Below are 26,695 nucleotides of genomic sequence, written 5' to 3'. Positions count from 1 at the left end.
AATTTTTTTTTTGATTGAATGTATATACATACAGATTGGTCCCATTTTTCTCAGAACCCAGTTCTGATGATGGGATCCTGGAGAAATCGAGGGAACTCCTCAAATCTGAAAGGCATACATATGGTGATTTTTGTGTTAATAAAGGAACAGCATGCATTTAGGTACGGAACAGTGACATTTGGTGCAGTGGAACTCCTGATGATGGTTAGAATGGAACTCCTCAAATCTGAACAGCACACTTATAGTGACTTTGGTATTTTTATAAGAACAGCATGCACTTACGTCCAGAACAGTGATATTTGGTGCAGTGGAATTGCTGATGATGGTCAGAACGGAACTCCTCAAATCTGAACGGCACACTTATAGTGACTTTGGTATTTTTATAAGAACAGCATGCACTTACGTCCAGAACAGTGACATTTGGTGCAGTGGAACTGCTGATGAAGAGTGAGCCGCCCCTGGTTAGAGTTCCGTTCTGATAATCATTCTCATCTGTAAGTACTTCAGAATCATCCAGATTTCAAAATTGGTTCAGAAATGACGGAGATATCGAATAACAAACATTAAAAAATATACAGACGAATTGATAACATAATCCAACATTTGAAAGTATTTATCACCAGAACCCCAAAGGAAGGCGGTTTTTTTTTCTTAAAAATTATTTCCTTAGCTTTCATTTCATTGTAACTAAGATATTAGCGCGAACAAGTCGTTTTGGCATAGAGAACGAAATTACACCATTTAAGTAGTAGTTTGATATCATAATTCACCTAATTTTGAATAGGCTAGTTTCCTGTACTTAAAATAAAATATTTTATTCAGTGCACGACATAAAGGCCCACATAATTAGAAGAAAAATACGGACAGTAGTTATTTTTAAACATAATTTATATTTAATAAGTCAAAGAGAAAGATATAAAGTAAATGAATTGACCGTGACGTCACTCCTCAGTATTTCATAGTAATTCCATATTAGCAAATCGTTTTGACAGTTCATAAAAAGAAGCTGATTTGACTAGTAGGAAACTAGCCTATTGGCAATAAATGTCTCAACTACGAACAAGGATTGTCTGTCTGATCTCCAATTCATGTCTCAAAATTTTGGCAAATTGACAGGATGATCACTAATTTATTTGAGACGAGTTTGGTGACCAGACCAAACTTAAACTGCACTGTTACTGCACTGGGACTGCGCCAACTAGTTTATGAGATCAAATGAGTGATTGTAGATAAGTCTTATTAAAATCTGAATTTGTGTGAAGTTTTTCAAGTGACATTTAATAAATGCTATTAATTCATTAATGGCAAAGTTGTTGTTTAACCGTATGTGCCAAAATTGATACCCGAGCAATCGAGAGATTCCAATATTGAACCGCGAGAGTAGCGAGTGGTTCAAAATGTGGAATCTTGAGCGTTGCAGAGCAAGTAGGTTAAACAAATTTTGTCACCGAGTGAAACGCGAAATTTTTCACTATCTACGCCAACACGAGAAAAATATTAACTGTAAAATTTCGAACTAAATCAAATCCTCAATTTTATTAAACATTTATGCTTCCAATTCATCAATTAAACGCCAATTCTCTAAGCCAGCCTTGGGCATCAAGTAAAATATTTGTATGAATTTATTTTCCACTCTTGTGCATAAAATGCAACTTTGTTATCCGTTTTTGAACTATGAAGAGATTTACTAGTTGGGGTGGTGAAAAATAAATTACTTTTATCTTCAAAACGATGCAAAAATCGTAAATTTCCGTCTGAAAACAAGCTTGTAAGCAGCATATCCCATTGTCCGCCAGTGTAGCGACTGGCCACTTGAATTCCATCAATACACTGGCGGCACCTGAAGTGTGCGCCAAGTTGCCGAGCTTTCCATAAATTAGCTCGTGTCGTGAAGCCCGTACACTCGAGGACAAGGAAGCCAAATTTGCATGTATCTTTTATTTTATTTTTAAAAAACTATTTATACATTAGTGTTTTGTCCTGTGGTTGACAGGTAGATAATGTAATTGTATGCAAATAAATAATTTTAATTTCATGGTGACTTGTGATATCGATTTCCGAGATTAATGATTTAGGTGCAAGATTGCACACCCGAAAATCGATCCATATAAGTAACCAGAGTAAAATGACATCATTTAGATTTTTTTTTTCTATATTATAGGACATTATTACACAGATTGACTGCGTCCCACGGTAAGCTCAAGAAGGCTTGTGTTGTGGGTACTCAGACAACGATATATATAATATACAAATACTTATTTATATACATAGAAAACACCCATGACTCGGGAACAAATATCTGTGCACATCACACAAATAAATGTCCTTACCGGGATTCGAGCCCGGGATCGCGGCTCAGCAGGCAGGGTCTCTACTAGGGTTTGCTCCCGGGAAATACCGGTACCGAAAGTACCGGGAATTCCCGGGATTTTTGGCCAAACAAAGAACTGGGAAATCAACTTGAAGAATCCCGGTACTTTCGGTATTTTCGGGAAATACTTTTTAGTGACTTTTTTGCTACAAAATTTAGCGGGTGGCAGTGGCAGACTGGCCCTCCGTAGCCACCATGATACCCTAGCTCGTCCCGCTAGTCGGTAGTGGAGTTTTGTAATTTTGGTGAAGGTTTGTTATGTTCATTTGCATGTGTATTTATTTTTTCTCATTTATCTACATGTTATAAAACAGAGTCTCCCGACGCGTATGTCCGTGTGTTCACTAATTTTGCGACAGACTGAAAAACTACTACTAAACGGATTTTCATAAGTTTTTCATCTATGTTATTATAAATTGATTAAAACATGGCGATAAGTGCTAATCAAGTCGGTAAAAATGACTTAAATGACGCTGCTTAAGAGCTTCAACCGAAAACTCTGCCCATACCGATCAACATATAACAAAATAATGTATGGTGAAATTGTACCTCTTATACATATACATATGTAGGTCTAGAAAAAAGTTGGCGATGGCTTATGTCTAACTTTTAAGGATAACTGCTAAACCTATTAACTTTTAAAAAACGTTATATTATAATGTGGTATTGCGGTATTCCAAATAAATTTCCAGAATATTACCAACTGTCTCGAGAATGTTCCCTCTTGACTAGCAAGAAATAATGTTTTGTTTCCTTTAGTTTACATACTTTGCTTCAAATGACGTGTGTGGGAAATTTTGTGAGGTTTTACTGCCGGTCTATAATCAGTTATTATATTTCTGTATTAATATTTGTCTTATTTCTTTTACTAAGCCATTTAACATCTCCCAGTAATGGCAGATCGCTTAATCGCAGCAATGTATTGCAACAGTAACCATTGGTGCTTATGGTTGCCAGATGGTAGGGTTTAGGCGGAATTCTCATTTGCTTGTTCTCCCGAATTTTGATTTATAATAAGTAATAAAAATGATACGCCGGGCGAAGCCGAAGCGGCTCGGTTATAGTAATATAATATAATAATAAAAGACGTAAAACCCCAAAAAAAATGTTGTTTTATTTGAAAAAGCGAAATAATTAGACCAGTCCCGAAAGTACCGAAAATCCCGGGAAATCCCGGTTCCATATTGCTTCGGTATCGAAAATCCCGGTTCTTTAAAACAGTACCGGTACTGCAATCCCTAGTCTCTACCGACTGAGCCAGGCCGGTCGTCAAGATGTAAAAATAGGTACGTTTTTTTCACGACGGTGACACTTCGCCCTTCATTGCCTGTTCAACAAGGAAATATTGACTCTGCGTAACAATGATTGTTATCAAACCAGAAATAGGCACAGAACGTCAGTGTCGAGACTGTCAACTCAATGTAACTATGGTCAACAACATATGTAAATCCGTATAGAAGGATAAAGTCTAAGAAAAATAACGTACCTCAAAGCCATAGAGAAAAAGGTACCGTGGGCTAGATGGCGCTAATATTCATATTTGACACTTTAACGTCTTTAACACATATCAAGCTAAGAATATGGGCCAAATTGTCAAATCTGACGTTCTGTTGATAGAAATAAATACTTAAGTAATTGTACCTTAAAATTATTTGCGACAATAAATGACTTTTTTTTTTAAGTTTTAAGCCTGTGTCGAGAGTAGCAGCCTATGCACTGTGATTACACATTTTACTTTGACAGTAACTCTCTATAACACTCGATCCTCTTTGCTATGGTGAATTACGCCCACGAGTGAACAGGCATCTTCTGGACGAGCTCACTCCATCGTAGGCCACGTCTTTGCCTTTGGCTAGTCTGTGGTCGAGGCCATTTATAAAAAAAAAAAAAAAAAACGGGACTACGACAACTCGTAAATTCCAAAATGTACCATTTCCAATGTCCAGCAGTGCACCGATCTGTCAGCAACTTTGCCCATGCATCGCCGGAAGACGAACGAGTGAAGTTCTCCGCAAAAAGTGCTGCCAACATTACCGCGGGCCTTCACGACTGAGGGCTTTATTAAAACTTTCATTGTTTTAAAAACTACTTGGAATGTTTTTGTACCACTTTTACGTTTTTTACATTGAAAAATACATGTCGGCTTCTATCGGTTCACGGTATTGATAGTAAGAAAGCCAACATTACTTTCAATTCTAACCACCTTATTCATAAACGTACACTAAAGTTATCAAGCCGATAAAGTTCGTTTGTCCCTGTCCGACGTATTGGTGTAATAGAAAGGGACAAACGAACTTTATCGGCTTGATAACTTTAGTGTACGTTTATGAATAAGGGGGTAAGGGTTTTATCCAAACTTTTGTTTTATCGGATCTGCGTCAGCTTCAAGTCAGTGTCTGGCAAGAGGCTGCGCGGGATCGGGGCAGGTGGCGATCTCGGTTCACCCTGTTGTGGCATAATTTTTTTATGAATAATTCTATTGTGCATAATCGATTTAGTCATAATTGGCTTTGTGCATAAACTGGTATGGCATAGTCAAGTTTAGCATAATCTGTTTAGGCAGATTGTGATTTGTCCGAATATTCTTTGTACATAAATTTGGTGCTCCGAATCATTTTTACGCATAAATTTTATGTGCATAAACTTAGTGTTCCGATTTAATGTTTTGCCGAATTTATTTTGGCATAACATCAGTATAGGTCGAATCTTACCATTATAAATTCTTTTGTATATAATTAAAAAATGGTTACTACCAGGATTACAACATTATTGGAGCAATAACGATCTAATTAAAAAATAAACGTTTAAAATTATAAACGTTATTATTTTATTTTTGTTTCACTTTTACCTAGCAGTGCGTTTTTGTTGTGGTCGCAGTTCTAACCTAACCTAACCCACTTTTTCCTAGCGGTAATTTTCTGTTGTGGTCGCAGTACTAACCTAACCTACTTTTCCCTAGTGGTGCTTTTCTGTTGTGGTCGCAGTTGTAACCTAGCCTAGCCCATTTTTCCCTATCGGTGCTTTTCTGTTGAGGTCGCAGTTCTAACCTAACCTAACCTACATATTTTCCCTGGCGGTGCGTGTTTGTTGTGGTCGCAGTTCTAACCTAACCCAAGCTACTTTTCCCTAGCGGTGCTTTTCTGTAATAGTCGCAGCTCTAACCTAACCTAACCCATTTTTCTGGAGCAGTGAGTATCTGTAGAGTTCGCAATTCTAACCTAGTGTAACCATTTTTCCCTAAAAGCGCATTTCTGCTTAACGAAAAATGTATGCGAAATAAGTTTCGGATAATGGGATGTATGCCAAAAATATTTATGCGCATCCAATTTCTTCCTAATGACACTCGGCCTCAATAATAGTAGGCCAATATATTTTCGGACAAAATAATATTCGAAATATCGTGAATTATACCAAACAATGTTTATGCTACATTAACATTCGGCAAAAATCGATTATGCCAAATCTGTTATGACAAAAGCGTTTCGGACAAATAAAGTTATGCCACATAGAGGGAACCCGGCGATCTCTCATTTCGGAAGCCAGGCCCCGTAGCCGAATGGCATTTCTCCGACGCCAAACGAAAACGAAACGTAGTCCGGCTCTGTCGCGCCAATACGCAAGAGCAATAGGGATAGATATCTACTAGCGCTTCGTTTCGTGAGCGTTTGTGCCATTCGGCTACGCACCCTGGATTCACTTTGGATCGTTGAGCCAAAATAGTTAGTCAGTTTATTATTTTAAAAACTAACTAGGTATTATAACTTGACCGAAGAGCTGGCGACTTCCTCGCAAAACGTATCAGCATTGCGATATAGTGATAAAATGTCGCCAGCATCCTTGGTACAATGTCTCAAGGGCCAGGGATGGGATGGGAATCGGGATGCAGGCGTAATTTGCCCTTCACGCAAGAGGAGTGTTATAAGTTTGATCGCTATGTATGTCGGTCTGTGTATCTATCTGTGGCACTGTAGCTCCTAAACGGGTGAACCGATTTGGATGCGGTTTTCTAGCGAGGGCTCTTTGACGTGTTCTACCAAAATCGATCCAGCCATTTTCTACTTTTTAACCCCCGACGCAAAAACGACGGGGTGTTATAAGTTTGACGTGTCTGTCTGTCTGTCCGTCTGTCTGTCTGTCTGTCTGTCTGTCTGTTTGACTGTATGTGTGTGTGTCTGTCTGTGGCATCGTAGCTCCTGAACGGATGAACCGATTTCCGAGGCCCATATTCTTAGCTCGATATGTTTTAAAATGTCAAATATTAATTTTAGCGCCATCCATCTAGCTGAGCGTACCCCAAAGGTGTAATGCCATCTAGGCCACCGTACCTTTTTCTGTATGGTACTGAGGTACGTTTTTTTCTTAGACGTTATCTGTCTATACGGAGTTATATAAGTCTTTAATGTCAGGTAAGTACCATAAAAATACAAAAGTCACTATATAGTGAGCTGTTCATACAGAGTTACAGACGAATTGATAACCTTCCTTGAGGTTTGGAAGGCGGTTAAAAAACAAAAAAAAAAACCTATATTACGCGGGACCCATTCCTTCCCATTCTTGTTCACCTCTTGCCATTTTTTTCGACAATTGATTGGCTCTCGGAAATAAAGCAAATGAAGCCCAATTGAATTTGTGATGAGCTTTCCCCAATTTATTTCCTCTGTTACTGCATGTAACTGCATATACACTGCATATATGCATGTGCATATGCTCGTGCATATTGGATGGTCGTTAATTTTGTTAATTGCTCTTTTGTTTTAAAAGGCTGCTGTAAAATTTTGGGATGGAAAACTGGTGGAAATTATAAGGGTTACATATGTTACATGCTGTAGAATGCAATTAATGATTGTACATTATGAGTTCGACAAATGTACAAAATACATTTTTAATAGCGAATGATATTCCGCTTTGTGTGGTAGGGCACAGCACAGCGGATATCATCTCGCTCGAATCTAGAGCAGAGCCCCACTGGGGAAGTACCTCCGCCTTAAATCAAAATCAAAAATCAAAATAATTTATTCAGCAAATAGGCCACAGGGGCACTTTTACACGTCACATGTACATAGGTATTTAAAAAAATATTTAAAATTGAGTTGAAATTACAATTGATACTATTATATACTAATTCTAAGTTCTAACTAAAGTTAACTCTATACAATTAATTAGAGATGTAGAAGGTCTCTAAATGTCGAATTACAACCAAGAACTACACTAAATTTTAATATAAAAAGTACAAATACAAAAAAAAAGTCTAACTTACAGAAGACCACAGCCAAATAGCACTAGACCCCCTACCCTTAGTGTTGTGTTCCTGCCGGTGAGTAAGGCTGCCAGAGTTCAACGAGGGTGCGGTGTGCTGGCGACGGAAGGATCTACGGAACCAATTTGTCTCGTCTTTTGTCCTTTGAGTCGTCGGCAACCCGAACCCTCCTTAGAACTTGTACACTCCTTTTTGCTGTGTACTTAGCACAATGTACAATTTTCTAATGGGTTGGCAACGCGGATGTGACACTCCTTTAGTTGCAGCCGTCCATAGGTTACAGTGACCGCTTTCCATCAGGCGGACCGTATACTTGTTTGCCACCGACGTAGTATTAAAAAAAATTAAAAGTGGCAAGTAGTGTCATCCCTTCTAAATCAATATGTATGAGAAAACGATACGGCACTACGATGTTGCCACTTTTTAATGTCTACTCTTTTTGTTACTAAGGGGACCCCTTTCTTTCCCATAAACTTTTTGGTCAGAATTTCGTTAGTCATAAGTTGTTATTCATATATTTTGTGGTCATAAACATCACTAGTCATAATTTTTGTTACGAATAATGCTTAATGGTACTAACATTAACAACCCATAATATTGGATGCCATAACCTTAAAATTCATAAAGTTGATGAGTATAAAATTGAAAGGCATAACAATAATTATCCAGAAATATTACTAGGCATATTTTTTGAAGCCCTACTGATTGTTCTGCATACAGTTTTAAGGCATAAACCTCATAAGTCATAATCTTTGTTACGAATAACGTTTAATAGTTCTAACGTTAACAACCCATATTATAGAATACTATAATCTTAGAATCAAGAAAGTTGATGAATATAACATTTAAAACGGATCCCTTTGTTAGCCAGATTATCATTAGTCATAATTCTGAAACGGTTTCATTAGGGTCACCTATAGATAGGTTAGGTTAGGTTTGTTTTATGGCAATCCTGAAAAGCTACGCGTTTTTGAGAAAAACCAAATTATGACTAACGAAAATGTGGACAATCGATACATTATACCTTATGACTTTATTGGTAGTCCGCATTTACCTCGCGTCCATTAGAACGGAAATAGGACCCCTGCCCCCCTTCTACTCGTTGACGAAGCCGAATACTACAAAAATCAGCATGCAAAGGAAGAAATGGCGGGAAAATCAGTGAGCTCATTGAGTATTTTAATCCTAAAAAACTCCCGTGAGACTCATACATATTTAAAAATATTTTAAGGTTCTCGAAATTGAACCGAAACATGTTGAACGCTATATCGACTTAATACGTGAGTAACCCGCTTAAAATATTTTTTAAATATTTTAATCCTCATTTCTCAGCTAGGTTCGCTAGTTACCTTGTGTCATTCAGAGCAAAAATAGGAGCCCCGCATAGCGAGGCTCCGTCGAATCGCTGGCGGGGCCTAATACTTTTAAAAGCAACATGAAAAAATAAAACACATAACATGTAAAAGACGAAATGGCGGGAAAATCAGTGAGCCCAACGAGAAAATTTTCATTTCTCGGGTAGGTTCGTTAGTTACCTTGTGTCATTCAGAGCAGAAATAGGAGCCCAGCATAGCGGGGCTCCGTCGAATCGCTGGCCGGGCCTAATATTCTTAAAAGCAACATGAAAAAATTAAACACATAACATGTAAAAGACGAAATGGCGGGAAAATCAGTGAGCCCAACGAGAAAATTTTCATTTCTCGGGTAGGTTCGTTAGTTACCTTGTGTTCCTTATAATGAAAAATAATATAGATCCCATTGAATGTTATGATTAAAGTTAATGTGGACAGTAATCATTATTACTTGCGAAAATATACTTTACGACAATTATGACAAACATGTTTATTGCTTTCAACATTATGTCCATAATACAAAATGCAATTTGATTATTATGCCAAACAATGTTTATGACTAACAATAATGATGACTTGCAAAAATCTGACCTCCAATTTCTGACATTCAACTTTATGACTAATGATAATATGACTATTAAAAATTATGACTAACAACGTTATGGATTGTAAAAATCGGACTAAAAAAATTATCGGAACCAATAGAGACCCGTTACTAAGATGTACAGTTAATTAGTAGTAACGTAAATTAACTGTAATCTTTAATTAACTGTAGCTTGCAAATGGGCCTATTTTATTTTGCATTTCTTCCATTCATAACACAACGGTTGCATAAAAACTTTTTAAATGCTAACTCGTTCGAGTGAACTGATTTCCGTGGAGCGTTATCATATTGGGTACAGAGGATATTGTAATGAGAGTGCCTTATAGATGCGACGGGACTGCAATCCATCTACTTCACGACCGCGCTCTGGGGTTGCAGCGTAGCCCAAGTTATAAAAGAACTAATTCATTCGTGTCTAAATTGTTATATCTCTAAGTTCCTATATTAGAATCCTCCAGTGTTTAAAGCTAGGAACATACTACGCGGACGTCCGTCGTAAATCGACCGCGACCGCGACCGATCAGTGTGCACGGACTAAAACATCCAGCGAGCCAGATTTCGATCGGACGTCCATGCGTTCAAGGCCACGTCCACGACCGTCGACCGATAGTTTGCACGGTTAAGTGTATATTCATTGTCCAGATCCCCGTCCGCGTAGTATGTTCCTAGCTTAATGATCGCTGTGCTCGCCAAAAGAGTGTGGTCCCGAAATGACGATCGTTGAGGCGATGGAAACGCAGTCATGGCTCTGTCGCGCCACTACAGAAAATCAAGCTACGATACGCTTATAAAAAGTAAGAGATAGTGACGTTAGCTAGGTGGGCTATTTTTTTTTCAAAGTTGTCCACCCCACTTTTTTTGTAACATGGGTATTTTTTACGCGATTCATACTCAGAATCGAGAGCTCTTTCGATCCTGATAGGAGAAAAAAAATGTCCCAAGATTTCCATGCATTTTTCGAACCTTCCATTCCGTTACCGCCATACAAAATGTATGAAAAAATGGTAAGGGATTGGGAAAAAAACCTTGGGACACTTTTTTTCTCCTATTAGGATTGAAAGACCTCGCGATTCTGAGTGGAAAACACATAAAAATTCCCAAATCCAAAAAAAAAGTGGGGTGGACAACTTTGAAAATAATTACGAGTGCAAGGTAGTGAGAAAGTATTGTATGCAATGTTATTTAATTGAGTCAAAAAATACTCGTCGAGTCTTTATTTACCTCACGCCACTCGCCTTTCTGACATAAAATACTATCGCGGTAATCTAAAACAAAATCGCTAAAAGCTTATGGCTCAACCCCTAGCTGCATGATGCATTAATCCCTGTTTGCGGCGGACGGATGCTTAACAAATGGTCGCGGGTTCACTGCCTGCGTCGGATCACTTGAACCGATTCTTTAAACCACTTTTATGTAACGATTAACTTTCGTATATACAAAGCTACAGACTAAAATATGAATTGAAACATTTGAAACTCTTATTCCATGTTGTCACGTCACCTAGTCACGCTTATGTCACTTGCTCGCGGTCGCGCGTTAAGTACCTACACGCTAGCCGTTCATTCGAATGAACAAGTGGCACAGGGGCGCCACGCGCCCGCCTGTGTAGTCGCGTGGCACGTACCTACCTACTATTCTTCTGAGTTTTACCACAGAATATATAATAGTAGTTTTACGTTAGTAACTTATTAATAATCATCTGTGACCTGACGGTGTCCGCTTTGGAAACTAATCCAAGAATTCAGTCAACGACTACTGTCTGATCTTCCAACCCAGACGCTTTAGCACATACTTGAAGTCGCGCTTGATGTATGGACTCGCGCGCGTCAAGGCAAGTTGTGCTAAAGGGTCAGAAGATAAACTGGGCCTAATATTGGGCCTTATTTATCCCAATGGATAAGTCCCATTTCATAATGTATTTCACCGAAAAGCGACTGGTGAATATCAAACGAAATTTTTTGGCATACCTACTATATGCTAATCTGTGTTATATTTTCATGACGGCCAGTCTGGCCTAGGATAGTGACCCTGCCTGCCAAGCCGCGGTGCTGGTTTCGTATCCCGGATCCCGGTAAGGGCATTTATTTGAGTGATGAACGCAAGTATTTGTTCCTGAGTCATGGATGTTTTCAATGTATAATAGTAGGTATTTGTACATTATAGATTTCGTTGTTTTGAGCTGGCTGGACGTCGTGAGAGCGGACATGCAAGAGAACAATCTCATACCTACTGATGCCGAAGACCGGGAAAAGTGGAGAAGACTGAGCAGGAAAGCGGACCCTGGCGCTGGGCCGGGAAAACGCTAGATTGAAGAAGAAGAAGAAGAGATATCGTTGTCTTAGTACCTACCCACAACACAAGTCTTCTTGAACTTACCGTGGGATTTATGTTGGGATGTCCTATAATATTTATTTATTTATTCATATTTCCGACGGACGAGTGCTTAACAAAAGATCCGATACCACTCCGGTATCGGATCTTCAACCGTCCGATTCAATTTTCTTTCTTCAGGATTTATTCGCCCTCGCCGTAATGTCATTTTGCTCTCTTGTGACTCAATCTAATTCATTCACAATAAGTAAAATGATTACACACTTATTAATACCATATGATGCCAACGGAACCAATTGCCGATCACAAAAACCATGCGAGATTGCACTCTCCATTATCACTTGCTTGGTACATTTAATTCAAATCTTTTTCACAACCAATATTAAACCATCCCCTTTAAGGGTTAGGTTGAATTTTCAAGAAGAGGAAAAGGAGTTACGTCGTTTTAAAGACTAAAAAATGCTGAATCATTTCACTGTCAAACAAAGAGAAGCGCTTAAGAACTCCGATAAGAATTACTTTCTTAATATCATATCAACATCTTACGCTACTTCGAATTTCAAACCTAAAGTTTAGAGCATAAAGTTGAAGTTGTATTGGTGTTTTAAAGTTAGATAAGAGTACGAAAGAGTGAGAAGGAATAGTTTTCTTTGTGAAAGAAAGAGAGGAATATAGTTTGGCAGTTTCGTCTGATAATACATGATGTCTGCAGTGATGAAGATGGATGGGTCTGCTTAGCGCTCGAGACGGAATTAAAAAGAAAATTGTTTCGAACACAGTCTATGGTCTATTTGAATTTTTAACGTGATTTTGTTTAATGAGAGTGGAATGAGCATGCTTGTTTCTATCCATACTAATATTATAAATGGGAAAGTGTGTGTGTCTGTTTGTTTGTCCGTCTTCCACGGCAAAACGGAGCGTCGACGTGATTTTTTAAGTAGAGATAGTTGAAGGGATGGGTTCAGTGACATAGGCTATGTTTTGTCTCTTTCTAACGCGAGCGATGCCGCGGGTAAAAGCTAGTAAGTTTATAAAACTTAGTTACGTATGAGACTTGGGGCTTTACTCAATCTCTACTCTATATGTATACAGTGTGGAAAGATAAATCGGGTCCTGGAGGGAAACTACCTTAAATCTTTAAACTGGCTCATTTTAAAAATCGAAATAAGATGTCATATATTAAAGAAAAAATTACGGACACCACCAGTGGCGAAGGCCGGATTTGAACCGGCGTCTTTGGCTCATTTAACTTAACATTCCTTAACTGAAATTCCTTTATTTTTCAAAAGAAGCAAAACTGCATTCAAATATTTTCTAAAACTCGCATGACTCGCCCGAGACTCGAACTAACTAAAATACGTAATATAAAAAATATTTGTATAAACACCTTTATTTCTACAACGCTGCATAGAATTCGTTAGAAAAATTGCGATTAAGTCCCGATTTTAAAAATAATTATGTGTAATAATCGTGAAAGTTTAAATCAGTGAAAATGTGACACTTAAAAATTTTATAGATTTTTTTTTCAACCATTCAATTTCAATTTATTTAATAAAATATAAAAATGTAACATTACGGGAGAACCATGCATCTGATACCTACTTCCGAAAAATCATGTACCATAAATGATTTTCGATTATAAACCTACTAGCTTTTGCCCGCGGCTTCGCTCGCGTTAGAAAGAGACAAAAAGTAGCCTATGTCACTCTCTATCCCTTCAACTATCTCCACTTAAAAAATCACGTAAATTCGTCGCTCCGTTTTGCCGTGAAAGGAGGACAAACAAACAGACACACACACACTTTCCCATTTATAATATTATTTAGTATGGAATATTTACTGAAAAAAGTTTAAAACCCAACGTTTTACTCATTGTCGGTTTTTAACCCCCGACGCAAAAACGACGGGGTGTTATAAGTTTGACGTGTCCGTCTGTCTGTGGCATCGTTACTCCCGAATGGATGAACCGATTTAGATTTACTTTTTTCGCCTGAAAGCTGAGTTAGTCGGGAGTGTTCTTAGCCATGTTTCATGAAAATCGGTCTACTATGACGCGGTCGGGGGTTTTTCAAAATTTTAATTTTGTGGTTATAAATGTTTTAATAGAACTGTGCCTATTCTTCGTAGTAAAGTAGGATAGGTAATTTCTGAGCAATTTCTCCATTACTGAGATAGAATCTCGACCCTCGTAATTATAATGTAAGAAAAGAAATGAAAATTATTGTTAGGGTTCTGTAGATGTTACACCGGAAGAAAATATATAGTATGCAATTATAGTATTACGAAAATTGAGGAATGGTCCAACAAACATCCGCCCCCTCATTTTAGGGAACTGGGGGATTGTAAAGAGACAATAACCTAACCACAAAATTAAAATTTTGAAAATACCCCAACTGCGACATATTAGACCGATTTTCATGAAATATGGCTAAGAACACTCCTGACTAACTCAGCTTTCAGACAAAAAAAAAATCTTAATCGGTTCGGGAGCTACGATGCCACAGACAGACACACACACAGACAGACAAACAAACAGACAGACAGACAGACAGACAGACAGACAGACAGACAGACAGACAGACAGACAGACAGACAGACAGACAGACAGACAGACAGACAGACAGACGGACAGACAGACACGTCAAACTTATAACACCCCGTCGTTTTTGCGTCGGGGGTTACGTCGAACTTATAACACCCCGTCGTTTTTGCGTCGGGGGTTAAAAAGTAGCCTATGTCACTCTCCAATCCTTCAACTATCTCCAGTTAAAAAATCACGTCAATTCGTAGCTCCGATTTGCCGTGAAAGACGGACCAACAAACAGATCCCATATGTAAAAAAAACGTACCCCAAAACCATACAGAAAAAGGTACGGTGAGCTAGATGGCGATACACCTTTGGGGTACGCTCGGCTAGATGGCGCTAATATTAATATTTGTCATTTTAAAACATATCAAGCTAAGAATATGGGCCAAATTGTCAAAACTGAGGTTCAAAAGTTTTAAGCCTGTGTCGAGAGATGGCAGTCTATGCACTGTGATTACACATTTTACTTTGACAGTAACTCTCTTTAATACTCTATCCTCTTTGCATATTACATAATATAATAGTAAGGTACAGCGGGGCAAATCTTGACTGGGGGACAATTGTTACTAATCCAGTTTTTCCATTATTACACTATGATGTTGAGTTCTACATGTATCCACTGAACACGCCTACATTACATAACCGGTGGACACTCTATTTAATAATGCAAACATTGTAAAACATGGACAAAATGGATCAGTTACATTTGCCCCTTTCGGAATTTGCCCCGCTGTACCTTATGGATTTTGTCATTGAGACAGCGTCCTGACGCCCATTCTACAAAAAACGTCACTTTTGACACTGATACAAGGAGGTGATTATATATAGCTGATAGAACCCAGAGGAGAAAAAAATACCTGTATAAAAACATAATCTAAAATGGCGTCACCTCTGGTCACACCGACACTGGGCAGGCCTCGCGGAACCCTTCTGTGTTCTGGAGGCTCCGTAGAAACGGAAAGTGGCCGCCGCAAGGACGCCCGGTCTCCCGCGAGTCGCAACTTGACGCAAGGCATGAGGGGTAGCGATTAGCGAGTCCAATGAAGCGGATCGGAGCGGGGCGGAGCCAGCCGGAGCGTAGCGGAGCTGAGGTATTGGTTGTCAAGTTGTCATTTCCGCTACAAGCATAATTTAGTATTTGGCACTGTCTGGGTAATATCGCAAGTCACAAATAAATATATTTATTTATTTAATCTTTATTGTACACAAAGAAAGAAAAAACTTATAGTACAAAGGCGGACTTAATGCCAGACAGCATGCTCTACCAGTCAACCTTTAGGCAAAGCAGAGATATTGTGGGCGGTGATATTACTAAAACTTTACATAGTTACCTACATAAGAAATTACATAATCAAAATATACATAAATCTAAACCTAAAAATATAAATATTGGGGGACACCTTACACAGATCAACCTAACCCCAAACTAAGCAAAGCTTGTACTATGGGTGTTAGGTGACGATATACAAACTTATATAGATAAATACATACTTACATATATACATAGAAAACATCCATGACTCAGGAACAAATATCTGTGCTCATCACACAAATAAATGCCCTTACTGGGATTCGAACCCGGGACCGTGGCTTAGCAGGCAGGGTCACTACGCGCTAGGCCAGAGCGGTCGTCTGCTTGACGCAAAATGCAAATTGACGCAAGCTATTAGAAGCAGGCCCCGTAGCCGAATGGCATTTATCCTTATCCAAACGTGGATAAGACATCGTCACTCTCTGTCGCTGACATACTTGCTAAAGCGTGACGGATGCTTTATCCAGCGCTTCGGATGAGCGTTTCGTGAAAATTGTGCATTCGGCTAGCCACCGGCAGGCCGACTCGAACATACTCTGACATCAGAATGATAAATAAATGCTGCCCTTCACATAGTTACTTTGCATTTTAAGGTAAGGTATCGGTCCGGACAGATGGAAGGCGACAGTTTAGTTGCAGCAATTTAGCTACAGGGGCAGTAAGTTCTGAATAAGCGCAAACTTTATCGTGTAGAGGGAGAGATGGCAACTCAAAATAGGCTCTGAACTCCCCAACTACTTAGGTTTCATACTTAGTGAAATTATGGAGACTCTCAGAAATGCGTTAAATTCATTATAAGTAAATTATATATTTATAAGTTATTCCAAGTGCGCTGGAGACTCCAGTTCGATCGGCGCTGTATCACTGTACTGGAATATCACTGGAACAGTAAACTGAGTATCAGGCTCTAAGTTCATCACTTGGACCGCCTCTCGCGTTCAGGTTCTATAAGATTTGTGGCGAGCAGGGGTGTTTTTCCCATCGCTTACCGCCATCGAGAGCTTAGTCAAAACAGTATAATAAAAAGTACAACCTACTATCGTACAGTAAATATATACATGAAAGATTTTAGTTAAAGTTGTCAATTGTTTTAACCCCCGACGCAAAACGACGGGGTGTTATAAGTTTGACGTGTCTCTCTGTGTGTATGTCTGTCTGTTTGTCTGTCTGTCTGTGTGTGTCCAAGAACAATCCCGACAAACTCAGCTTTCAAACAAAAAAAAACTAAATCTAAATCGGTTCATCCGTTCGGGAGCTACGATGCCACAGACAGACACATACACAGACAGACACGTCAAACTTATAACACCCCGTCGTTTTTGCGTCGGGGGTTAAAAAAGTGAGAGAGAGAGAAAGAGAGAGATTTTTTTATATTTTTAAATATTTCAGCCGGCGTATCATGCTTCCAATTTTATCACTTGTCCACGTGGATAAGACAACTGTCACTCTCACACTGACATACTTGCCAAAGCGTGACGGATGCTTTATCCACGTGGATAAGTGATAAAATTGGAATCATAATACGCCGGCGGCAGGCAATTATGGTCAGGTCGCGCGATAAATGATAAAACACTTACAAATAGTGCGATAGGGACGGGCGGATGTTTTATCATTTATCGCGCGACTAGTTTGGTCACTGGTTGTACTACAGTTCGCCTCGCCAGTATTTTACAAGCGATTGTATTTGTAACACACGCGGCAGACGCAGTGAGTTCGTTTGCATGCATTCTTCTCAACTAGTTCCGTACGAAAGTGGCTAAATATTCCAACGAACCTTGAAAATAGGTTAGTATGTGGACTGGGTGAGAAATTGTGCATTTGGTAAGTAAACACCAAAAACAATGTAAAGATAAATGTAGTGTCTTTGATGAAAATATTTATACAGCGAGTGTATTACGGGCGAATATCTTAAAAACGATTAGTATCGGACCTAAGGAACCTCACTACATGTCTTTTTTAAAGTAAAAAAATCTTTATTTACATGAACATATTTACATAATTATATAAGAAACTAAGACTAAACTTAAAGCCAGCTAATGTCTAAAATAGGCCCTTGAGGCATTGTACCAAGGATACTAGCGAGTCTAGCAACATTTCCTCGCTGTATCGCAATGCTGATACGTTGTGCGAGGAAGTCGCCAGCTCTTCGGTCACCAGTTACCTCAACCAGACGCTTCGCGATTTCTGTGAACAACTTGTTCGCGCTGGGACCCATGGACCTAGAGTTTCTACGCCAAAAGGTACAAAAAGGTATTCTTTGCCAAGACTTTTGTATTTATTACGTTGATATACTTATATAGATGAGATATTTTTTCATACATAATCATTCAGAGAATAAGCATCGCACATTCAGCGAGGCAATGCGGCCAGCCTTTTGGGCACGCTGCCTGTTGGTGGCGACTTGCAGGGTGTTTTTGAGTTGTAGGTGTGTGTGTGTGTGTGTGTGTGTGTGTGTGTGTGTGTGTGTTTTTTTTTTAAGTATGTACTTTTAGGTTTAGTTTTTTGTTAATCATTCAGCATGCAATGTATTATGTCCACATCAATTAGTGTACGTACGTATTAAGTTGAACAGCGTACATTACTGTTTGGCCAGATTTAAAAAAATAATTACTCTTATAAACTAAAATAGATACCATACACTTTAGAAAAAGCGTTCAATTACTCTTAATTAATAATACTTTTTTAACAAAATCATTATCCTATACGATTCGTATGATGAGATACTATAACTGGATACATTATTCGCGCGTATGGAATCCACACGCTGTATACTTTAGCCCCTACATGAGGATTTCCCCGATATTTCACATTTATTAGTTCTTTGGTCACCCAGGATACATATATGTATGGTTTCGACTCTTTATTATGGCTACTGATAGAGTCTGTAACCAATTATCTGTGCTATTTTCATATACATATTTGTAAACACTTGGTCCCTTATGCATATAGGTATGTAATGTATGTGTGATGACTCTACAATACATGCAGTGGCATGTATCTATCAGTGGATAGAGCCAGTAGCCACTAAATAAATAAATATAAATATTATAGGACATTCTTACACAGATTGACTGAGGTCCACGGTAAGCTCAAGAAGGCTTGTGGGTACTCAGACAATGATATATATACACCGTGTTTCACTTAACACTAAAAACCTAAAAACAGTTTGTTCAGAATCGAGAGTAGAATCGATTGAGCTATATCTTGGTGGGGGTAATATTTTTATTTAAATTAGTATTATTAGTTATTTTTTACGTGCCCATTCTATTGTACTCGTAATACAACATTGTGTATATCGCATTGCTAGAGGTTGTTTACCTTTTTTCAGTATTTAGGGGTATTAATACTGGCCGGTTACTTGGACGATTATTTTTTCCGCTACTAGTTTGACGTTGTTTGTCAGTTTAATCTTAATGTTTTTCATAAGTCATAACAAATTGAACTCGTACCTAATTACAACCTTGTCATTTTGAATATTGAGTTTATTTGCTTACTGCGATTACCTGTCCAATTTGAAGTTTACTGTGACAAAGCTTTAAAGTGTTTTACAGTGACATCTTAGCTGTCTATTGGTAAACCTTATGTCGTTGCAGTAACGTACACAAATAAAAGTCTTATGGTTTATGATGGTAGTTAGCAATTATTTTATTGAGTGTAGAGCTAAAAGTCAAGTAGAGCTGTACAGAAAATTAAAAATTCAATTAAAAAAAAGTAACGATCAGATTAAAAGATGAATACTCTAGATGAGTTTAAAAAAATAAAAATCAGTTGGGGTGTCTGAGGTTTTGAGTGATACCGGAAACACCGTGTATAATACATAAATATTTATATACATAGAAAACATCCATGACTCAGGAACAAATATCTGTGCTCATCACACAAATAAATGCCCTTACCGGGATTCGAACCCGGGACCGCGGCGCAGCAGGCAGGGTCACTATCACTACCGACTGCGCCAGACCGGTCGTCAAAATTTTACTTTTTAGGTAAGTATACCTCGGTCGCTCATATATGTCTGATGACAGTGACGACTCTATATATAAGTCAACATTATAAGCAGGTTTGACTCTACATTACCTATACACCGTGTTTTTTTTGTTTTCCGTTAAATTCGACGCGTCGTTAGGTTCATTATCAGGAACCACCCGGTATATAACTTTTAGTTAAATTCACAAAAAATATTTTTCATCGTTTTCATACATAATAAATTAATTAATTAGTGTGAGAGACCCTTAAGACCAACATTCAAGTTAGTGACAAGTGATTGGCGGCAGATGTCAAAGCAAATAACATTAGGAAATGGTAAAGGCTGTCACACAAGTGTTCAGTAATTATTTTTATTTTTTTAATAACTCGATAACCGTAAGAGTTAAGATGCTAATTTGTTAGAGAAATTAATTGTATTTGAGCTAAAGAACCTTCCCTTAAAGTTAACGGAATTCAATAAAAACACGCTGTATACCAGCCACTGATAGAGCCAATAGCTAATAGTGCTATTGTTAAGATATTTATGAATACTTCGGCCGCTCATACATGTATGATGACTCTACATTGCCACTGATAGAGCCGGTAGCCAATAATTGTTCTTTTGGTAGATGTTGACGATGTAATTACCGTGTGTAGAGGCTAGAGTATTATGGATAAGATTTTATATTATTTGTTTTGAGCTTCTAGTCACTTTAGCCATTTTTAACCCCCGACGCAAAAACGACGGGGTGTTATAAGTTTGACGTGTCTGTCTGTCTGTCTGTCTGTGTGTGTCTGTCTGTGGTATCGTAGCTCCCGAACGGATGAACCGATTTCGATTTAGTTTGTTTTTGTTTGAAAGATGAGTTAGTCGGGAGTGTTCTTAGCCATGTTTCATGAAAATCGGTCCACTTTGTCGCGGTCGGGGGTTTTTTTCAAAATTTTAATTTTGTCGTTAGCTTATTGATAATGTTTTGCTTTAGTATTTTGTCGACCGGTCGTTTGTCCAGTGATGTCACCCTGCCTACTAATAAGCCGATGGTTCTGGGTTCGAATCCTGAATGGTATATATCTATTTGTGAATATAGATATTCGTCCCTGAACTTAACCCGTCACCACGGTCACTTCAATAAATAAATAAATGAGGAATGTCTTTTCAAAAAGGGCTCATTCCTCTATGGCAACAGGAGTTATTTTTCTATCAAAACATAGGAAAAATATTCCTTGTTGACATAGAGAAATAAGCCCGTGTGGTAGCGGGTTATGAATTTCACCACCCCCTCTCTCCCCGTGGGTGTCGTAGAAATCGACAGTGGGACATGGGTTAAATTGTGACGTAGGCGAGAGGGTGGCAACCTTTTTTTTTAATACTACGTCGCTGGCAAACAAGCATACGGTCCGCCTGATGGAAAGCGGTCACCGTATCCTATGGACGCCTGCAACTCAAGGAGTGTCACATGCGCGTTGCCAACCTATTAGAAACTTGTAGACTCCCTTTTGCTGTGTTAAGTACCTAGTAACCTGTGTACCTGTACCTGTGTGTATTTAGTAGTAACTGTCACTGCAATGTCGAAATTTAGTTTTCTTTCAACCCCTTGTTTGCCAAAAGTAGGACTGAAAATTGATTAGTTTCATAGTTTCATGTGCTCTGCTTACCCCTTTATAGGATACAGGCGTGATTTTATGTATGTAGAAATAAGCCCTTTTGAATAGAAACTCCTCAAAAATAAAATAATAAATAACCTAACCACAAAATTAAAATTTTGAAAAAACCCCCGACCGCGACACAGTGGACCGATTTTCATGAAACATGGCTAAGAACACTCCCGAATAACTCAGCTTTCAGACAAAAAAAATCCAAATCGGTTCATCCGTTCGGGAGCTACGATGCCACAGACAGACACACACACAAACAGACAGACAGACGGACAGACAGACACGTCAAACTTATAAAACTCCTTCGTTTTTGCGTCGGGGGTTAAAAATTGGAGTCGTATCCACAGTAAGCGAGCGCTTGTCTTGATCGCACACTATTTACAGATGTGAGCGAGCTAAGTACACGCACACGTGCTGGGGGCGCTGGCACTAGACCAAACAATTATAATTTTTAATCTATAGTTTTAAACTATGGGTACTTGTAATACCTCCGTAAAAAAGCGCCTTCAACGGAAGTCTCGCCCAAAACCGTCCTACGCGTATACATATAACGACCAAGGGCAGCTTTATTGCGCACAGTGCGACCGAATATTTAAAACGAAGTTCGGTTTTGCGAGCCATATACGTGCTCATCAGAGAAAGGTCTAGGAACCCTTATAGTTTCGCCATGTCTGTCTGTCCGTCCGTCCGTCCGTCCGTCCGTCCGTCCGCCGTTGTCGGATACGACATGGAGGACTATATATAATATATATACTTGTAATAAATACGTTTTTTTATATTTTATTTGTGCGTTTTTTGTTAAGTTAATAAATTTATTCAGAGACCATATTCTTAAATCCGCAACGCAGGCTTCGTCAGCTGAATAAAAACTCCGTTATTAGCTACAAGCTTCGTCAAAAAGTAAAACAATGGAAAATCGTCAATAAACTAAACCTAAAAGTACATACTTAAAAAAACACACACACACACCTACAACTCAAAAACACCCTGCAAGTCGTCACTAACAGGCAGCGTGCCCAAAAGGCTGGCCGCATTGCCTCGCTGAATGGCGATGCTTATTCTCTGAGCAAAATACTGGGCAGCCCTTTTATCACCCGTCACATCTACCAAAAGTAAGTTTAAGTTAATGGAAATTAAAGCGTCAATTCACGTTAGACCCTCTGTAAACAAACGGCATTGATACATCAATATCATAGCGAAAACTTTTCAAGCAACTGTTTAAGGTAAGTTACTCTGTGATTTTTTGAGTCTTTTCTGTATGTCAAAGTGCTGCAATCTGTCGGCACAACATTACCGTAAACATAGAAACGATGTTACCCATCACAATGCGTGAGACTTATCTCAAGCATTAACCACTGCCCCGTGTCGGTGTGCCGTACTCTCAGTCCAGTTACTGACCTCCTTCTTTTTTTCGTTTTTCTCCTAATAACGTAGTATTTGGAAGATTAATACGCCAGCGCTAATGCATATCATTATTATGAGTGGTTTTTCATGTGTTTTGACGTATGACTATTTGGGCACGTCTAGCATGCCCTTTCTTTAAAAAAATACAAATAAAGGAAAAAAAACAAATAAAAAAAAACTAATAATAAATAAACGTTCGGGCGATATTAAACTTTTCCAGGGTAAGACAACCAGTCCACGTTTCTACCGCCTATTGAGAAACACGCGCTGACAGCAAATAATTTTATTTTCCCCTCACTAGCTCGGAAACACGTGTTTTGTCCTTTAATACCAGCGCGTAAAATGCATTTTATCCACTAGTGGGTAAAGCAATTACCACCTTGTATAATAAACACCTTGAATAAAGTCAAATTAACTGTTTTAAAATAGATAAAAGTAGGTGAATCTAGTAATAAAGATGATTTACCACCTGTGGAACTACTGGAAGCAGTGATAAACGCATTTTTTGCGTTGTAGTTTCCTCGCTATAGTGAGGGGAAAAGTTTTGTGTTACACTCGAGTGCAAATGTATTTTACTTCTCGTGTGTTGAAAAACTCGCAAGCTCAGAATTCTATTCTCGAACCACTCGCTTCGCTCGTGGTTCAACTATAGAGTCCTTTGGCTTGCTCGTTTTTCAATTCCACACTCGGCGTTAAAATACAACTTTGCACTCTTGTATAACAAATAACTATTTTATTGCACAAAAGAAAATAACTAATAATAAAAAGTGAACTGCAAGCTGTAAGCATTGCGCTACCAATTAAAATTATGAATTTTGCAGTGACTCAAAAAAAAACAACATAATTGTAACTTTGACATGTAAAATTTTTAGTTTTATGAATAAATGAATATTACCTGTTGTTTACCTTTGTTCGTGTTTCTTCCTTGTTTTGTATTGTTGTATTTTATCAAGGTGTGCAATAAAGAGTATTGTATTGTATAATATGAATATATCAGAAGAATACTTTAAAATGAAATACTGCAAATAAATTTAATAATAATTATGCTCATAAACTGTAACTCAACATAATATTTCCATTAATAAATCCTATATATTTTAACAACAGGCGTGCATAAGTATCATAATTCATAACCTATAATTTACATATATGATATAAACCACAACTCAAGAAAAAAAACCTTTGATAAAAATATACCTTTATGAAATAAAACTCATGCTAGGCTGTTAACTAGTTTCATTTCACTTAGAGTGAAAACTATAGACAATTTGCATAAGTATCGAAATGGACTAGATCAGTGAGGGTTTTATGTTATTTTGCATTCTTTATCTTTTTCAGATCGAAATATATAGGGAAATGCAAGACATACATAAATAAAAATTCTCAGTGACATAAAGTGGTAAACTCGTCAAGTTTTTTTTTTATACTACGTCGGTGGCAAACAAGCGTACGGCCCGCCTGATGGAAAGCGGTCACCGTAACCTAATGGACGCTTGCAACTCAAAGAGTGTCACATGCGCGTTGCCACCTCATTAGAAACTTCTATGGAAATATAAATAAATAAATATTACACATACATACAGGACATTGTTACACAGATTGATGATCATTGTGAGTACTCAGACATCGATATATATAATATACTTATACAAATATGTACATACATACATACATACATATAATCACGCCTGTATCCCATAAAGGGGTAGGCAGTGCACACGAACTGCTAAGTTTCGGTGCCACTCTTGGCAAAAAGGGGTTGAAAGAAATCCAAATTGTGACATTGCAGTGACAGGTTGCCAGCCTCTCGCCACAATTTAACCCATATCCCACAGTCGACTTCTACGACACCCACGGGAAGAAAGGGGGTGGTGAAATTCTTAACCCGTCACCACACGGGCACAAATATATACTTATTTATAATATACATAGAAAACATCTATTACTCAGGAACGAATAAATGTGCTGCACACAAATAAATGAAGACAAACCCTTACCGAGATTCAGGCAGGGTCATTAGTCATTATTTTATAGTTGAGTGTACGCCATCATATATATCAGAGCGTCCAAAAACATCTAGACACCCCTCTATTGTCGAGGCGTTAGGTCGTATTCAGATATTTTTGAACGCCCCGGACGCTCCGATATATCTGACGGCGACTCACATATCACAGTATATATAATATATATAGTAGTACAAGTACAGAAGGCTCACTCCTTTGATGTCCACAAAATGCCGCCATTCTAAATTTTTACCCACATTAACAAACGGACTTTTGTGCCGCGCGAAGGTCGTTACCACTGAATGGGCCGCGAACTCGCGGCCGCCGGCATGTACTTGTAGCGCGGCGATAGAATCGCGGAGTGAGCCGCCCCTGCTAGTTCATAAATCCATCACCATTAAGACTTTGATTATTATCGCCACATTTTCTTCGGTCCCTTTCTTCCCGTGGGCGTCGTAGAAGGCGACTGTGGGATATGGGTTAAATTGTGGCGTAGGTGAGAGGCTGGCAAGTGGCAACCTGTCACTGCAATGTCACAGTTACGTTTTCTTGCAACCCATTATTTGCCAAGAATGGCACTGAAACTTGAGTTTCATTTGCTCTGCCTACCCCTTTATGGGATACAATCATTGTATGTATTCTTCGGTTATTATCGCTTCGATTATTATCGTTATAAAGCAACATGGAATAATATAGTTTTCCAATAATTGAAAATATTCCCAGTTTTTCTAATTCCCGCTAACAAGCTCCCGGTTTGTTCTAAAAAACTACACGAGTTTCCTTTGTAGCAAGAAAAAGGTAAAAAACGAAAAACTGACCGAATACATCGGAGAATTCGACGAAAATCATAAATCGAAGAGTGGATATGCAAATCCTACGTCATTAGAACGTACGTAGCCTGAAAACCTTTCGTATCTATCATTCATTAGCAGTGCCAGTACTAACCACCTACTTAAAAAAGTCATAAGTGTCCCAAAAAACTACGGTTTTTAAGCCCTTTTGGAATATAGCAGTGGAATCGAACACGACATTTTTTACAATCCCCCGCACAAAGGCCGCCCCACAAGCAAACCTTACAAACACCGTCTATGTGTGAGTGAAAAAAATCCGACTGACCCCCCACACATACACGGCGCCGCGAAAAAATCACCGACACAAAGAAAGTCTACCGAAAACTTCAATACGAACTTTTACACGCACACTTTTACAACCCTCACACAGATGGTGTACGTACGAGGGTAGTGAGCTTGTGTGCGTGGATGCAGCGTGTTGAGATGCAAGCTAAACTTAGATGTCTATGTGTGTGTGCTCACAGTTGCAAGATCCGAAAACTTGGTGGAGACGCATGTGCACGCAACATGCAGCATCACCTCCTAATAAAAACAGACTTTACGCGCATCGACTTAAAGTAGCGTAGTATTCGATACGGCCGGGGTATAAGACTTTTCAACAGTGAGTAGTGCTGCGCAAGCGGGTAGTTTTCATATAAAACTTGGTGGCGCGAGATGCAGCGAGCGAGATGGAAGTCATGCATCTCTTTCGCCACCCGCCGCCCGCGGGTGGGGAGGGGGGCAGTGTCGCGTTGATGAACATTTCTCTCGTTTTTCTTTATTTTTACGCGAATCGTTTTTAAAGGGTTTCGTCATAATTGCTAAGAGATTACGTTGACAGGGGTTCCTGTAAACAAATACTATCACGTGTCTTGGATTACAATTATTCGTTAGAATCTTTTTTGAAGGAAAACAATGAAAAAATATTCACATTTCTGAATTTTTCATGATCCTGCTGCTTTTGTTACGGACATTCCGAATGCTTTTATTTATCCAAAAAACAGGAAAACTATTCATTTGAT

This window comes from Leguminivora glycinivorella, chromosome 12 (genome assembly GCF_023078275.1).
Source record: "Leguminivora glycinivorella isolate SPB_JAAS2020 chromosome 12, LegGlyc_1.1, whole genome shotgun sequence".
Classification (NCBI taxonomy): Eukaryota; Metazoa; Arthropoda; class Insecta; order Lepidoptera; family Tortricidae; genus Leguminivora; species Leguminivora glycinivorella.
This window is presented reverse-complemented; position numbering follows the sequence as displayed.